This window comes from Leopardus geoffroyi, chromosome B1, assembly GCF_018350155.1.
Source record: "Leopardus geoffroyi isolate Oge1 chromosome B1, O.geoffroyi_Oge1_pat1.0, whole genome shotgun sequence".
NCBI lineage: Eukaryota > Metazoa > Chordata > Mammalia > Carnivora > Felidae > Leopardus > Leopardus geoffroyi.
In genome coordinates, this window is record NC_059327.1 from 113,544,596 (window position 1) to 113,562,184 (window position 17,589).

The window sequence follows — 17,589 nt, forward strand, 5'->3', positions numbered from 1 at the left end:
AAGTTACACCTGACCACTGACTGACTTCAAAGAATTAAAGTCTCTTTTAATTCATCAATGTTAACTTAATGTTCTCTTTTGAAAGCCAACTGCTTTTTCTGGAGGAAAAAAAACCAACAGTTTATTTGGAGCTTTCATAAAGCAATTTATTTGGAAAACTTTTTAAAAAAGGTTTTAGAAAACTTTATACTTTGGGGCACCTGAGAGGCTCAGTTAAGCGTCTGACCCTTGCTTTCAGCTCAGGTCATGATCTTGTGGTTTGTAGGTTCAAGCCCCACATTGAGCTCTGTGCTGAGCGCATGGAGCCTGCTTGGGGATCGATCGATCGATCGATCGATCTCTCTCTCTCTCTCTCTCTCTGCCCCTCCCCCAACTGCATGCACACTCTCGCAAAAGTAAATAAGCTTTAAAAACAAAACAAAACCTTTGTATGGAACCAGGAAAGACCCTGGATACCCAAAGCAATCCTGAAAAAGAAAACCAAAGCTGAAGGTATCACAATCCCAGACTTCAAGATGTAATTACAAAGCTGTAATCATCAAGACAGTACGGTACTAGCACAAAAACAGACACTTCAAATACACACACACACACACACACACACACACACACACACACACACACTGGAGTACTACTCAGCAATCAAAAAGAATGAAATCTTGCCATTTGCAACAATGTGGATGAAACTAGAGGGTATTATGCTAAGCAAAATCAGTCAGAGAAAGACAAACATCATAGGACTTCACACAAGGGAAGGGAAGCAAAAATAATATAAAAACAGGGAGGGGGACAAAATATAAGAGACTCTTAAATATGGAGAACAAACTGAGGGTTGCTGGAGGGGTTGTGGGGGCATGGGCTAAATGGGTAAGGGGCATTAAGAAGGGCACTTGTTGGGATGAGCACTGGAGGTTATACATAGGGGACAAATCACTGGAATCTACTGAAATCATTATTGCACTATATGCTAACTAACTTGGATGTAAATTAAAAAATAAAAATAATGATAATAAAAAAAACATAACAGAACACCTTTGTACTTTTACACGACAAATTTCCATATGAAACTGGTATGGCTGGGTCATCTTTATGGTACACTTCAAAATTTAATCTCATAGCTCTTACAAAATTCAAGTGTCCATTTCACACTATGAAACAAGTTTTAGTAGTGTTAGAAGCTCTCCTTCAACTCAATCAGCATAATCAACCCCTGAAAAGATACTCCTTTATTTATTTATTTTTTTAAAGTGAGAGAGAACTTACCTTACTAATAAAGCAGCGTGGCTGTTGGGGCACAGGCCTTAGAGGCCACAGGCCAGGTTTGAGCCTTGGCTGCTTCCTCAAGTGATCAGCAAATAGGGGGTAATGTGGACACCTATCTCCCAGGACTCCCGTGAGGGGACTGAGATAGTGAGGAAAGAGCAGAAGGCAGTGTCTAACACATGCTATGTATTAGCTATCATTATATATATATATATTATTAACCAAACAAAAGCAGTATGGACTTCAATAGCTGCCGGTAGAAGAAAAGGAAAACATTACCTAGAGGCTTGACTGTGAAAAAAATAAGCTTCTTTGTTAAAAATTATTTACTAGGGATGCCTGGGTGGCTCAGTCGGTTGAGTGTCCGACTTCGGTTCAGGTCATGATCTCATGGTTCATGGGTTCGAGCCCCGCATCGGGATCTGTGTTAACAGCTCAGAGCCTGGAGCCTGCTTCGGATTCTGTGTCTCCTCCTCTCTCTTCCCCTCTCCTGCTCATGCTCTGTCTCTGTCTCTGAACAATATATAAATTTTAAAAACCAATTTTTTTTTAAATGATTTACTAAAGCACCTGAAGTCTTAACCTGGTCCAGTAAGGCAGAATTTTGTAATTCATTTTAAAGAATGCTAATGTTTAAAGGAACAGTAAGGAAATACCTTATGAGTGGTTATCTGGTTGGGTCCTTCAAACTAAGGGTTACCACTTCCCTCAAGGTGGTCTTGGATCCACCTTCTCCAACAACAGCCCCCCAACTAGCCCAGGGTTACTGCACCATCCCTGGCAGTTCCCCTGCACCGACACGCCTGTGCGCAGTCCTTTGTGTATAAACTCTCCTCTGATTATCCTTATTTGGCTGAGCCATCTGTTTCCTGCTCAGATTCTGAATTATACATCACTTTATACTCTGTCTAGTGGTCCAGAGAGTTCCCACATCATGACATGCTTTAACACTTTGGAGTACTGTTTTTCTCTGCCAATTTGATAGGTAAAAAAAAAACAAAAAAAAAAAAAAAAAAAAAGGAGAAATGCATCCATTTCCCTATTGTGTCTGCATTTATCAGTGATGCTTACTATTTTTCATATGTTTATTAGGCATTTTAAACTTCCTTTACCCATTTCTCTACTGAGATCTTAGTGGATTTTTAATTTTTTTATTTTTATTTATTTTTTTTAATGTTTATTTATTTTTGAGACAGAGAGACAGAGCATGAACAGGGGAGGGGCAGAGAGAGAGGGAGACACAGAATCTGAAACAGGCTCCAGGCTCTGAGCTGTCAGCACAGAGCCCGACACGGGGCTTGAACTCACAGACCGTGAGATCATGATCTGAGCCGAAGTTGGACGCTTAACCGACCGAGCCACCCAGGCGCCCCATTAGTGGATTTTTTAAAGTAAGTTTGAATGATCTTCATATATATATCTGCTGTTTGGATGAAAGAATAAACATCTACTTGACTCAGCTTAAGCAAGGATAGAATTTACTTTAAGGGCGTAAGGATCTCTCTCATGGAGCCTCAATGGAAGGATTTAGTTGTGCCTTGGGAATGGACTAGAACCAGGGACTGGAGTGTCATACTGAGGTTGGTGAGTCCCCTTGATCCACGTTTCATTTCTCCTCTTCCCTATTTGTTGGCACATTCTGCTTTATCACTACAAAATTATTTTCACTGCTTCCTACTCCACAGGGTAGAAAATGATCATTACCAAACATCACAAGAGCAGCCAACAGGGATAGCAATCCTAAACCCCATTCCTACTTCCTGGGTCAGGTGGCCAGTTGAATGAAAGTAGTCATGTCCTACTAAGACAGCAAATTCCGCTGTAACCGTGTATCTGAAAGTGGGAAAGATACCTGAAAAAGAAGACTGGCAGAGACCACAAAGGTGTTTTCTGAAGTTTCAAAACCAATAACACTACTATGCTAAAATATAATTCTTGTAGTTTTAATGCTCAATATTTGCCTATGAAAAACCTTTTATAATGTCTTTAAATAAGCAGGATAATTGTAAATACAGTATTAAGATATTTCATACTAATTCAGTTCCAAAGGTACGTTCAAGTAATATCATTTCTAAGAGGTTAGACTTTGATGTTTCCATACAATTGCAGGCATAACAACGATGGTTGATTACAATGCTTAGTCACTGGCATAACTCAGACTTCACTGATTAAACGTGGCACAATCCTACTAAATGGAATAAACTAATTGAAGGAAACTGCCTGGATTCATCACAAAGCAAATGTCTTATGCAAAGATGGGCTGTAACGTATTAGTGGAGATCTGTGCTTAAGGTGGAAAGGACAACAATTCAAGTAGCACACCTGGGTCCTGGGTGACTTCTAGGCATGACCTCACAGAAAACATCCTAAATCCGAACCTTTACAGAAAGAATATTATATTAAAAGGCCAAAACATAAACCACCGCAACTAAATAGTCATTACATTCTAAACAATCCAAAAGTTTTCCTTGATAAAGAAGTCAGTAAGGAGTGGACAGCAAGAGGTACTAAGTTTTAGCTGAATTTATCAGTCTCCAGACTTCAGCAGTTTCTGACTTTGGGAAGGCTATCAAAGACTGTGTACCTAAGGGACCTCACAGAACATTAGCAATAAAAGGAACCTCACGGGGCACCTCAGCTGACCTCCCATTTTGACCTTGACCTGACCCAGATATCAACTAACTCTTCTCAAGCCTACTTTTTGGCTTCTCAATCCACCCCTTATCTTCCTACCTGCTTAGTCTAACTTCCTCATGTACTTATAAGTCTTTCTTCTGGATCTATCAGATCTGTTCCTCTATGGGTTGGACTCTGTGTTCCTGGAACAGTCAAGTGTTGCTTCCTTGATTTCTGATTTAGACTATAGACACTATATCCAAATTACCACCTCTTTAACCAGTGCCCCAACCACGGTCTGGCCTCATCTCCCATCCTACCATGGCCTTACCAGGTTGGCCATGCCCACGAAAGTAGCTGTTACTTCCAAGCGCTGCACAGGTATTGCCCCATCCCACCTGTGAGGGTTATCAATTTACTTCCAGGAAGCTCCAAATTCACCCTTTTGGACTTCCCTGTGAAAACGGATCTGGGCCCTTCCAGTATTTTTCCTTTGCTGGTTGGCACTAAGGTTTTGTCAGCAGGCAGCACTGGGGAGATGCCAGAAGAGGAAAAGGGGCTCTGCTTCCTAGTTCTGGTATGCTCACTGAACAGGCTCCTGCAGTGCTTCTCTACGTCTGCCTGTGTTCTTCTAACTTAAGAGCCCTGTGCTTTAGTGAGCAGTCTATCCAGCAGTCAATAGCCAGAATATATACAGATAGTTTCTTAAACTGAGCTGAGCTCTGCCTACCTAGTCTGCCCAATCTTAGGTGTGATTTCCTTGCTCTGAAGCAGCATAGGGTAACGACTTTCTTCCACAGGATACCTTCTTAGATATTTGCAAACAAATATTTGCTTCTTCTTCGCCTTTTCACCAGATTAAAAATATCTGGCCCCTTTAATGATCTTCTATATGAATCCCCAATATCTTAATCGCTTTTGGATGTACCTCCCTCCCCACCAGCTTGTCAGCGTCTCTTCTGAGGTACTGCCTCAGAAATAAAACGTAACATCCTGGTGCAGGATGCAGTAGGACAGTCCTGATCCAATGTAATGGACGACGGCTTGCTGTGATCAGGATGTTCTACTTTCCTTCAGTCAGTCGAATCCTATACTCATCCTATACTTTTACCCCCATTAGGAAAAAAGACTTGCTTTCTTCTAGGAATGATACATGCTTACCAAGCGCATAGTAATCTGCTGCAGTATGGAATAAGAAGCCTCAAGAAAAAGATAATTCCACAGGACCTAGGATGATCTTTTATGCTGTGACAATGCTGGGTTAGGCACAGGCACCATTCGGGATACTATAATATGTTCAGATCAGTGATAATAGTATTACGTATTTCCACTTATATGTATTTTCTATACAATACATGTTGTATACTATGTATCACATATCACATATATATATATATATTATATATATAATAGGCCTGCAAACAACTGTCTCATTAAAGCCTTATTAATGTATCACATACAAGTATAGCATCCAAGTTCAAGGCATACACAGGTGTGCATGTGTATGGTAATCTAGCCATTTCATGATATAAAATGATAATTACACTGTAGAACATGAAAAGCAATGGGAAAGGAAAACATTTCTTATATCTCAAAGTCAATAAAAGTAATGCATTTAAGACTGATCAACAGTGATATCCAAGCCTGACAAATTAAAGTTAAAAAGCCAGCATCTAAGCCAAAAAGAGGAGACTGAGTAAATAATGTGGTGAGGAGACATTACACAAAGTCATATTAATAAATGTCTTTCTGAACATACCCTGAACTACAGTGGATTAATCTCAATAGTATATTATGTACTAAAATATATTTCACTCTAAAACACAGCATCTTTCAACAATCCTAAGTATCCAATTAAGATCTCCCTTTTTTAGACCATATTTCTAACAGAAACAATGCAATTAAATTCCTATACTAGATATATAGGATATTAACCATCACAATTCTTCTCAAGGAAGTCCTTCCCTAAAACCATACTGTCAACATCTTCTCCCAAGTGTACATTTTTTCTCCTCCTTATCAAGTGTCATTGCATAAACTTGAATTCTGGCTTTAGCTTCTAATTGAACCATTAGAAATTTCCCTTCCTTAGCTTACAGTGTGTAAGTGAGACTACACCATTTTCTATTAAGCTGCAGCCCAGAGGGCAGCTAATAAAGAACCCAACAAGGTATCAAATGTTCCTGTTCTAGCCCAAATTAAAAATGCTGCCTTTCCACCATTTCCTTTTTAAGTTTTCCAGAAAGAAATAAAAGTTTCCCGGTAAATATCTATTGTTGAGGAACACATATAAACATAGTTCAAGAGAGCCTCAGAAATTCAGTGCCCACAAAAAGCAAAACTTTCTTGTTCTGGCCAAGGGAACGGCAGCAGAAACAGCTAAATGTCCACCAAAATCCATCTCTCTTCTTCCACAGTTATCAAGTTTTAGCTGGAATGTGGCTCCCTGCCAGGACCACATCTCTCAGCCCCCTTGTAGCTAAATGTGGCCACGTGATATATCCAACGAAACAGTGGAACACGAGCACGAGTGTTACGTGACATTAATAATCCTAGCCCACTAACACCTTGCGAGTATTAAAAACAAACAAAAAACAAACAAATAAAACCCACCTAAAGTCCTCTGACTTTGGAATCTACATGTTGACGATGACAGAGAAAATGGTCAGGTCAGGGTCCCTGAATGACTGTGTGGAACAGAGCTAGCGTAGACCTAAAAAATTCACCTCAGAACCATTTCCTAGAGAGAAAAAACTGGCTTAAAAAAATATGTTTAATTATCGTTCGGTCTTTTGTTTCAGCAAAAGCTCAACTTCACAGCTCATCCCAATCAATAAAGATAACAGAAAATTCACTTAGAAAATGGTTTAGGAAAGGAAAAGGAAGGAAAAATAGTACACGTACACTGACTGTAAGCTCTAATGCTAGATTCAGATTAAAGGCAAATGGTACCCAGGGTTTAATGATAATTCACCAGAGAAGTAAATCCACTGGAATAAATGCCTGTGTCAATATACTGTTCCTTGAGCATTCCTTACACAAGTCTTCACTACTTTATCCATCATGTCACTTCTCCTACAGAATGAGAACTCACCACAGAACCTGGATTGTTCCCCTGCCTTCAGACATCAACTCATTATCTTAGTCCCAGCCTTCCCATGCACTTCCTTCTCTCGTTCCCGCCAGGCACTGGGGCCTCGTGATCAGCTCTGACCGAAATCTACAGAAATACCTATGCATCTTCACAATTCTTCCCTTCGTTCTTCCCATTGTTCTAGTTCCTGTTATTCCAGCTTCATGTACACTAACCATGACTTCACGATGGGTCTTTGGTCACGTACTCACTTATCTCATCCCACTATACACACACTGGAGTGCCAGATCCACATTCATCTTCTGGAACAGCAGCTCTTTACTACGGACAAAATCTTGGTATACAGTCTACAGGCCGGGGGTTGGCAAACTATAACTTCTGGGCCAAATGTGGCCTACTGCCATTTTTAAAAATAAAGTTTATTGGAAAACACACTATTCATTTATGTATTGTCTATAACTGCTTTCACATTACAACGCCAGAGTTGAGTTAGTTGTGACACAGACTCCAGGATGCAAAGCCTAAAATGTTCACTACCTGGACCTTAATAGAAAATGATCAGGGCACCTGGGTGGCTCAGTCAGTTAAGCGTCTGACTCTTGATTTCGGGTTAGGTCATGATCTCGCAGTTCATAGGTTTGAGCCCCATGTCCAGCTCTGCACTGATGGTGCAGAGCCTGCTTGGGATTCTCTCTCTCTTCCTCTCTGTGCCTCCCCCCACTGCACGCTCACTCGCTTTCTCTCTCTCTCTCTCAAAATAAATAAAAACTTAAAAAAAAAAAGATCACATGATCAGCACGGGTATAGACCAACATCTTTTCTCATAAAGACAATAGCAGCTATCTTCTTATTCCTTATTCATTTAGCAATACTATAACCACCTGCACTGGCAGAATAAGAAATACAAACAAATATACATATGCCCAAAGATATAAAACATATGGTACCTCCCTTTAACCAGACCCTAAGCTCTGAAAGACCAAGTGATAGTCATCTTATTGCAACTCCATGCTCCAAAGTACAGTATGCCCTACGTCTCGAATGGTAGTAAAAAGATGGTTACAGGAAAGGACCTGCAGGCTTCCTAACATCAAAAAATGTATTCTTTTCTTTGGGGGTTATTTTCCAAAAGGTTAATCTTACATTTTGCCCAGGAGCTATATCTTACAAATAAACATCTGTATCATCAATTTTTAAAAAAAATTTTTTAACGTTTATTTATCTTTGAGAGAGAGAGACAGAGCACAAGCAGGGGAGGGGCAGGGAGAGAGGGAGACACTGAATCCACAACAGGCTCCAGGCTCGGAGCTGTCAGCACAGAGCCCGACATGGGGCTCCAACCCATGAACCATGAGATCATGACCTGAGCTGAAGTCAGATGCTCAACTGACTGAGCCACCCAGACACCACCCATTGATTTTAAATATTCTAAATTATTTAAGTTTTAACAATAAAGCCTTTAGTACTAACACTGACAATTTTGGCAATCACAAAACCTCACTTTCCAAGTCTAAAACCAGTATGATCTAATACTGGGAGAATCCCATTTAGGAAAGCCCTGGTCTATGGAGACAAGTGCTACCTTCCCCACATATAAACAATCCTCCTAAATCAACACCACACTTTAAGAACAGCCAAGACCATTACCAAAAAAGAAATGGTAAGTGTTGACAAGGTGGTGAAGAAAAGGGAACTCTTGTGCACTGCTGGTGGGAGTACAGAAAAGCTCCTTTAAAAAATTAAAAACAGGGCTACCATATGATTCAGCAGTTCCACTTCTGGGTACTTAGCAGAGGAAATAAAAACCACTAACTTGAAAAGATATGTCCCCCCATGTCCATGGCAGCATTATTTATAATAACCAAGATATGGAAACAACCTAAGTGTCCATCAATAGATGGATGAATGGATAAAGAAAATGTGGTATAAATACACAACGGAATATTATCCAGCCATAAAAAAAGAATGAAATCTTGCCATTTGCAATAACATGGATAGGCCTTGGGGGGCGCCTGGGTGGCTCAGTCGGTTAAGCATCTGACTTCAGCTCAGGTCACGATCTCACGGTTTGTGAGTTCGAGCCCCACATCAGGCTCTGTGCCAAGAGCTCAGAGCCTGGATTCTGCTTTGGATTCTGTGTCTCCTCTCTCTGCCCCTCCTCGCTTGTGCTCTGTGTGTGTCTCTCTCAAAAATAAACAAACAAAAAAAAAAAAAAAAAAAAAAACATGGATAGACCTTGAGGATATTATGCTAAGTGAAACAAGTCAGAGAAAGACAAATGCCAGATGATCTTACCTATATGTGGAATCTAAACTTTTTTAAAATGTTTATTTTTGGAAGAGATAGAGACAGAGTGCAAGTGGGTGGAGGGGTGGGGGAGGACAGACAGAATCTGAAAAGACTCCAGGCTCTGAGCTGTCAGCACAGAGCCCAATGGCAGGCTCAAACTCACGAACTGTGAGATCATGATCTGAGCCGAAGTTGGATGCTTAACTGACTGAGCCACCCAGGCACCCCTTACCTATATGTGGAATCTAAAAAAGAAAAGGGAAAAAAGGAAAAAAAACAAGCTCACAGTTACAGAGCAGATGGGTGGATGCCAGAGGTGGGGGAAGGGTGAAATCGGTGAAGACGGTCAAAAGGTACAAACTCCCAGTTAAAAAAATGTCATGGGGACGTAATACACAGCGTGGTGACTATAGGTAATAACACTGTATTGCATACTTGAAAGCTGCTACCAGAGTAAACCTTAAAAGTTCTCATAAGAAAAAAACTTCTGAAACTATGTCTTGACACACGTACAATATACATATACAATATATATAAATATATATTTGCAATATATACAAACATACATTTACAATATATACAAATATATATTTACAATATATACAAATATTGAATCACTACGTTGTAAACCTGAAATGAATATAATGTTGTATGTCTTATACCTCAATTAAAAAACAAAAAACAAAAACCAGCCAACAAAATACACACCCTTACACACCAGGCTGTCTGTCCTTACATAATTTATGTTTCATTAGATTATGTTAATAATGTCCTTTAAAAATCCTGATTTGAAAGCATATCTGAGGGAAAAAACTAACCAAAATATTATTTAGGATTACTGCTTTCTTTTAATAGAAAAATATGATAAATACCATTTTGATTAACTTTTTAGAAACCTTCAATTATTCAAGGCTCACATCCCGAAGAGTAGGTAAGAATGCTTTAGGTGTTCCCGGCTAGATGAAGCGAAGAGGAAATGGAGAAGGTTAGGCCTAAAGAAAGCATACCGTTAAGAAACTCTATGTAATATTTAGTTATCCGTCCACTCATCCCTCTACCCAACAAGCACGTATTATTCAGGGCAGAGGCCATCAGAGGTGAGGAGAAATAGCTCTGACCACAAGGTGCTGAGAGAATGCAGGAGGGAAAACCATTCAAGCACACCTGTAACACATGGGATGCATTAAGTGCTGCGGAAGAGAAAAAAGAACGTGGAGTTAATTCTGCTGGCAGAGACCTGTGCACCTCATCAAAAAGGGGCTCCAGGGAGTGGGTGGGCGGGTGCTGGAACTAAGCCTTGGAGGAAGTGTAGAATCAGGAGACTGAAGAAGGGTGATTTGGGGGGCGGGGAATAAAGCTGCCTAGGGAGCAGCACAGATCCCGACAAAGGGAGGCATGGAGTAGAAAGTGGGACTGATGGCATGAGGCCACAGGATTTCCCAATCAACTGCAGCTTATGTTTTAAAGCTTGCTTACCTTGGTTTCACTAATAACCCATAAAAGGGTATTTACAAGGTCAAAAGAAACCATACCTTCCCCTGGAAAGTGGAAATTGCTTTATTACATATTATCTGAAACATTCCCAAAGCAGACTTGCAGAAATAAGTTATCAGACCATAAAATGTTACCACAAACATCCTCCAGCAAGAGCTCAGACAGCCAATGCTATGTTGATCTCTTTGCAGACATTTTCTAAAATGTTTTTTCAGGTTTACGGTCACATTACTGTCAACTCTCAGGTAATAAAAATGTACACCTGTATTCCAGCTGCATTACTGGTGGAAAGAGCAGGAATTCATCAAACACCTTTCAAAATCCTCTCTTCAAATATCCCACTTAGCTCACTGGGGAAATTAATACCAAAAACAAAATATTTAACAAGAGACAGTCCACACGTATGAACACCCATACCCACACACACAGAATCAGGAAAAGAACAAGAATTTGTCAAAAAGAATAACTTCTTCCTTCTTCCAACCAGGTTCAGGACATTTGTTATTTACTGTTAGGCCTCAGAGGTTAAAAATAATCTAACTCATCCCTAGGCCTCAGAAATGCGATTTGAGCATTCATTATAAAAGCACTCCCGGGGCACCTGGATGGCTCAGTGGGTTGAGCTCCCGACTCTTGATTTCCCCTCAGGTCGTGGTCTCATGGTCGAGATCGAGGCCCGTGTCTGGCTTCGCACTGACAGCTGCTTGGGATTCTCTCGCTCCCTCTCTCTCTGCCCCGCCCCTGCTTGCTCGCTTGTACATGGGTGCACTCTCCCTTTATCCCTCTCTCAAAAAATTAAACTTAAAAAAAAAAACCAAAGAATTTATTTCTTGAAAAAAAAAAAAAAAAAAAGGCCTTCCTACAACAAAATAATTGAGAGTTCATCACCACTTGTGCCCACAGCAGTTCTGCAAACCACACCGTCTCAACCCAGTAAATACCAAAAGACCCTCAGAGAGAACACACACTTCCAGGATGATCCTTCAGGAAGACTTTTTTCCACCCTAAAGTTTGCCACAATAAAGCTTTGTGCCCCTACCCGTTTCCGTTTCTTGATAAGAAGTTTAATGTTTCATGTCACTTTTTGTTTCCGCTCACAGGCTATAGACGTTTCAACTCCGGTTCCGTCTCTTGTCTCTCTTTTCATGGCTCCCTATTTCTTGCCCTCACATCTATTCAGAGAAATTCTCTTCACTAGAATTTGTTTATGGTGATTTCATACAGCATTTCTCACCAATATTGTGAATCCTTGACAGAAATCTAATTATCCCCCAAAGAGCTGCCGAAAGCCTGGACTGCAGGGCTGTTTCCTTTATTAATGAACCTGTATCTAAAGTAAAAATCATGTACAATCAAGTAATACCATTTATGAGTTAACAAAATAGGAAACTCTCAGAATAAGAGATTTGGTAGGTATTGCTAGTTGACCCAAACTATATTTGAAGTCAGGTGAGGACAGTGGAGGTAGCAAGGAGGTAAGATTCAGGCCAGGTGAAGGCACTAAGAAGAAAAAGGTGAGAGGACAGCAAAACAACTTCAGTACTACATTTAAGAGAGAACCATACATGTCAACTACATCTCAAGAAGAGTGAGAGAACCACAGCATCAAAGAATTCGATTCTTACAGCAACTCTATTCAGTACAATCAATATTTAGTGAGCACTTTCTCCAGGTGAAGCACATAGCAGAGACCGTGTGAACCAGAAACTCGTTTGCCACACTTCCACAATTAACTACTTAGAATATATTTGCTCAAACACCAAGAGCTGATTTTTTAAATTTCTTAAAAACGTATTTTCACGTTTTCCCATTAAAAGATCATTTCAGGGGCGCCTGGGTGGCTCAGTCAGTTAAGCGTCTGACTCTGGCTCAGGTCATGATCTCACGGTTCGTGAGTTCAAGCCCCACGTCGGGCTCTGTGCTGACAGCTCAGAGCCTGGAGCCTGTTTCTGATTCTGTGTCTCCCTCTCTCTCTGCCCCTCCCCCACTCATGCTCTATCTCTGTCTCTGAAAAATAAACATTTAAAGAATAAAAGGTAATTTCAGAAAAAATTGGTGAGGATGTGAATGTAGGAAAAAACGAAGGTAGAGAACATGAAACCATGAGTGTGGTAAATATGTAAAATGCTTATCATTTCACATTTGTTAGAAGGTAGGTTGAAAATCTGACCCTACGCTTGCTGACAGCCAGTGCACAGGGAGAACAGCACTGGCTACAGTCATTTCACTGCTGGTACAAATAACTCCCGCATCTGCGCAGGAGAAACCAACAACTCTAATGCTACGACCAGACCGCAACTTCTTCCATGGGTCCTCTTAAAGGGCACCTTTCAACTGACTCCCATGTTTCACAGGGCTGTTTCTTAAAAGGTATGCTAATGCGGGGGCAGCTGGGTGGCTCAACTGCTTACACATCCTACTTCAGCTCAGGTCATGATCTCCAGCTTCCTGGGTTCAAGCCCCAAATCAGGCTCTGTGCTGACAGCTCCAGCGCCTGGAGCCTCCTTCGGATTCTGTGTCTCCCTCACTCTCTGCCCCTCCCCCACTCATGCTCTGTCTCTCTTAAATACACTTAACGAAAATTTATTTTTAATTAAAAAAAGGTATGCTAATGTGGAAAATTCAGTAAACACATTTGGATGAGGGATCCCATACCATGCAGTGAACATACAGCTCTGAGAACAGAGAGCTAATATTTGTTAAAAAAAAAAAATAAACACGAAAATACTGTGGTAAATGAAACAGGAACTAAAAAAAGAAGATACTTCTAGAATATGGCTAAGATTATGCTGTTCTGTTTATTAACTATTGGCTTATAGCCTGTAGGTTAGCTCAAGATGTCTATTATAAAATGGTTCTAATGCTAGATACTCTTGAATAAACAATATTTCACAGATGAAAACACTGGTAATGACAGAACAAAGTATCAGAGCGAGACTTAATCTATTCTGACAAGCCTACCCCGTCAAATCAATTTCAATTCCTTCTTAAAGGGAAAACAGTTATTACAATCACTAGGTAAAACTGCCATTTTACTGACTGCCTAAGATCATAAAAGAGAACTGTTCAACCATTAAGACAACCATTCTGACACTGACAATATTTTATTCAACACTATATTTATATCCCCTGGTAAAATTACAAATGGCAACTTTAAAGATGGCAAGAGCTTTGGGGACCAATTAGATAAATCTTCTTGTTTCGAAAAGGGAATACAACAGGCCCAAACAGACCGAATGACTTGGCTAAGTTCAGGGAGCTCACGGGTGGCAAGGCCAGGTGGGCACTCAGATGTTCCAACTGCCTAGCGCCAACTAAATTAGCTGCTCATTTCTCTGCTAGCACCTAAACACATTTAGCTCACACAGCTATTAGATCAACCAGTATTTGTCTCGGGTTTTCTACCAATGCTTCACAAAGACCTCATTCAACATATACTTGTCTGCTAAGATATAGAATGATTTTCTAGCTTAGAGTTTGCCATAACACTCATTGGTAAACTGCAATAAAGAGCAAAATCTAAAAAAAAAACAAAACAAAAAAACTGAGCACTAATACCTGAGTGCTGGGAAGATGGTAATGTTTAATATTTAACAAACTGGTCTAGAATGACTTTACCCCAGTATCTGCTATAGTGTAAGTACAATCTCCAACATATAACCAAGCATTCTCCTCAGGAGAGAGCTCTGAAACCAGTATTACAGAATACATTGCAGTAATTACAAACACAAGAGGCAGAATGGGAGGAAAAGTATCAAATGAGAATGACTTAAATTCAAAAGGTGGAAACAATTTCTCAATGAACATTTGGTGGTGGGATTTAAACATGTGTTGTTTTGTTTCTAGATGTTAAAAAAAAAGTATACTCTGAAAGTACACTTGCTTTTTTTTTTTTTTTTTTTTTTTAGTTTTAAACACAGTTTATGGTAGGGACTCAAATGCTGTAGTGGGGGTTCTGAAATCTTACCAGGGGACTTCTCAAACTAAGCAGCAGAAAACCCAAATTAAGAAAGGCACAATTAGGTAAGGGCTTTCTGTTTAGAGATAATTCACCAGGTGCTATAACCACTCAAAGCTGCCTCCTGGAGAACAGAAAGGCCAGCAGGAGCCATGGATTGCCCTGACAACCACTCAGCCAGAATGCTACTGACAAGCAGAGATGCTGACACGGGAACGTGACCATGGACACCAGAGCATGCCTTGGCTAAAGGCAACACAACACACTCTGGCACTCTTTCGCTTCAGACTGAGTGCATTCTTAAACAATCCTGGTATACTAAACATACCTATGTTGACAAACTTTTCCACCCACAAATACTGGCAGACAAGGATGAAAAATGTGTATTTTTCCAAACTTACTAAATCCTCCTCTAAAACACACTCATACTTTTAGAAAAGGCCAAATATAATTGGGAAAGCTAACCTGAAATACTATTATAATGACAAGTCCTTGCAAGCTAGGATTTTATGAGCTATTGGGTTGCAAATATCACTTTTGTTGTTTTTTTCCTGCTGTTTTCATAGACTCCAGAGGTCTGAATGTTTGTGGCAAAAATATATAAAATAACTTGTCTTTAGCCACAGGACTTTTCATATCAAATGGGGCGACCACAAACCAGTGAGACTTTAGAATGAAAAATGTCCCTACAGCCAGTTAATTTGATTTGCAGAAAATGGTTTAGTAGTCCTAGCCAAAACTAAGTGGCCAGGATATTTCTGTCAGTTTCTTTATGGTACGATTTCTTTTTTTTTTTTCAATATATGAAATTTGTCAAATTGGTTTCCATACAACACCCAGTGCTCATCCCAACAGGTGCCCTCAATACCCATCACCACCCTCCCCTCCCTCCCACCCCCCATCAACCCTCAGTTTCTCAGTTTTTAAGAGTCTCTTATGCTTTGGCTCTCTCCCACTCTAACCTTTTTTTTTTCCTTCCCCTCCCCCATGGGTTTCTGTTAAGTTTCTCCGGATCCACATAAGAGTGTTTATGGTATGATTTCAAAGAGGCATATACAGAAGTAAACTCTTCTTTCAAGGGGTCTTTTATCAAACAAGTAAAATGGAAGCATTTCCATTTCTAAAGTTCAGTAAATTGACTTAATAGCATGGACTGGCAAGACTTAAAACCAGTTAGAAACCAAATATAAGGTTTCTTGGGATGATTACCTAGAGACAAAGTACTAACCCCTGTCTCCCTGTGATTAAGCCTCATAAGCCCCGCTGTATCATTTTCTTTTAAAGGGCATCCACATTCCTGCTGGGGCATGCTTCAGCACCAGGTGGGAACAGCATCAGGTGGGAAATACGCAGAAGAAGGCTTAGAGCTGATCATTTGAGAAAGCGCAGCTAGGCTTGGGCTCCGTAAAAATTCCACTTACTATTAAATGGGCTTAATAGAAAACTAAATTAATCTTTTGTTTAAATGCTGGTATAGGGACACCTGGGTGGCTCAGTCAGTTAAGCGTTGACTCCGGCTCCTTCCAGCCCCATGCCCAGCTCTGCACTGACAGTGTAGAGCCTGCCTGGGGCTCTCTCCCCTTCTCCCCCTCAAAAATACACTTAAAAAAATAACAAATGGTGGTACAGCAAAGGGGGTTCTTTGGGTTGTTTCACTGTATGGTATTATCTTTGACTGTAAAGTGCAGCATTTTTTAATAAAGTACAATTTCGGGGCGCCTGGGTGGCTCAGTCGGTTAAGCGTCCGACTTCACCTCAGGTCACGATCTCACGGTCCGTGAGTTCGAGCCCCGCGTCGGGCTCTGGGCTGATGGCTCGGAGCCTGGGGCCTGCTTCTGATTCTGTGTCTCCCTCTCTCTCTGCCCCTCCCCTGTTCATGCTCTATGTCTCAAAAAGAAATAAACGTTAAAAAAAAATAAAGTACAATTTCAAACGTGGAAAACCTTCCCTCCAATTTGTGAGGTCTACCATTTTACATTTCAAGGCGTTTGCCCCTTTTCCTAGGCGTTAGTAATAAAATGCCCTTTCCCCATTCTCTTTCAAACACTCAAGAAAGGAAATTAAAAATATTTAAATATTTCCTCCAGCATTCAAAACTCTGAAGCCCTGAAATACTTGGGAGGAAAAAAAAAAAAAACAAACAGGAAGTGAAAGTGACAAGATAATGGCATGGCTTCTTTTCTGCTTTTCTTTCAAACTGCGCAGCTAAATCGTTATTTTTCTAACAATCTGAAAGTAATCTAAAGGGGGGGAAAGGGGTGAGAAAACTCAGAGACGCGCTCCCAAATCACACACACCTGGAAGGCTCTTGCTAATGGGTTCTTTCCTCATCAGGCTCAGTTAGGGCTCGTGTCAGGCTCCATCCCCATCCGAGTTACGCGCAGCATTTCCCCCTGGCTTTTCCAGGGCGCATCCACTCCCCTCCCTCTGCTCCAAGCTATGGTTCCACACTGGCCACAATACAACTGTGTCAAGCCAGCTGTTACTCACCGACACACACTCATGATTCACCCGCGTGTCGGAACAAAACGCGAGTTTTTCTTCCCTCTTTTTAGAAGGGAGGGGCTGGCGGTTTTCAGGCTGGAAATTTCACTTTCCTACGACAGTGCACCCCCGGGGGGCAGCCCCTCCGCTCGACCGTTTTTCTATAGCTCCTCTCTGCACCGACCACCAAGCCGGCGGCAAAGTGACTGAAAACTCCTGAGCGCGCGGTGGCCGCGAAGAAACCGCCCCCCGGGGAGATTTTGCTGCTCCCCGGGCCGCCGCCCAGTGGCCGAGGTGATGCGCCTCCTCGCCGCCCGGGCCTCGCCTTCCCTCGGCGCCTGGGACCCACGTCTGCGGCCCGGGAGCCCACCTGCCGCGGTCCGCCCGCGCG

At 41.1% G+C, this 17,589-nt stretch overlaps 1 protein-coding gene across 1 annotated transcript in view; it reads right to left on the reverse strand.

Annotated features, from left to right (window-relative positions):
- MCUB (mitochondrial calcium uniporter dominant negative subunit beta) overlaps positions 1-17,589 on the reverse strand; it is a 91,336-nt gene that overhangs the window by 73,375 nt on the left and 372 nt on the right.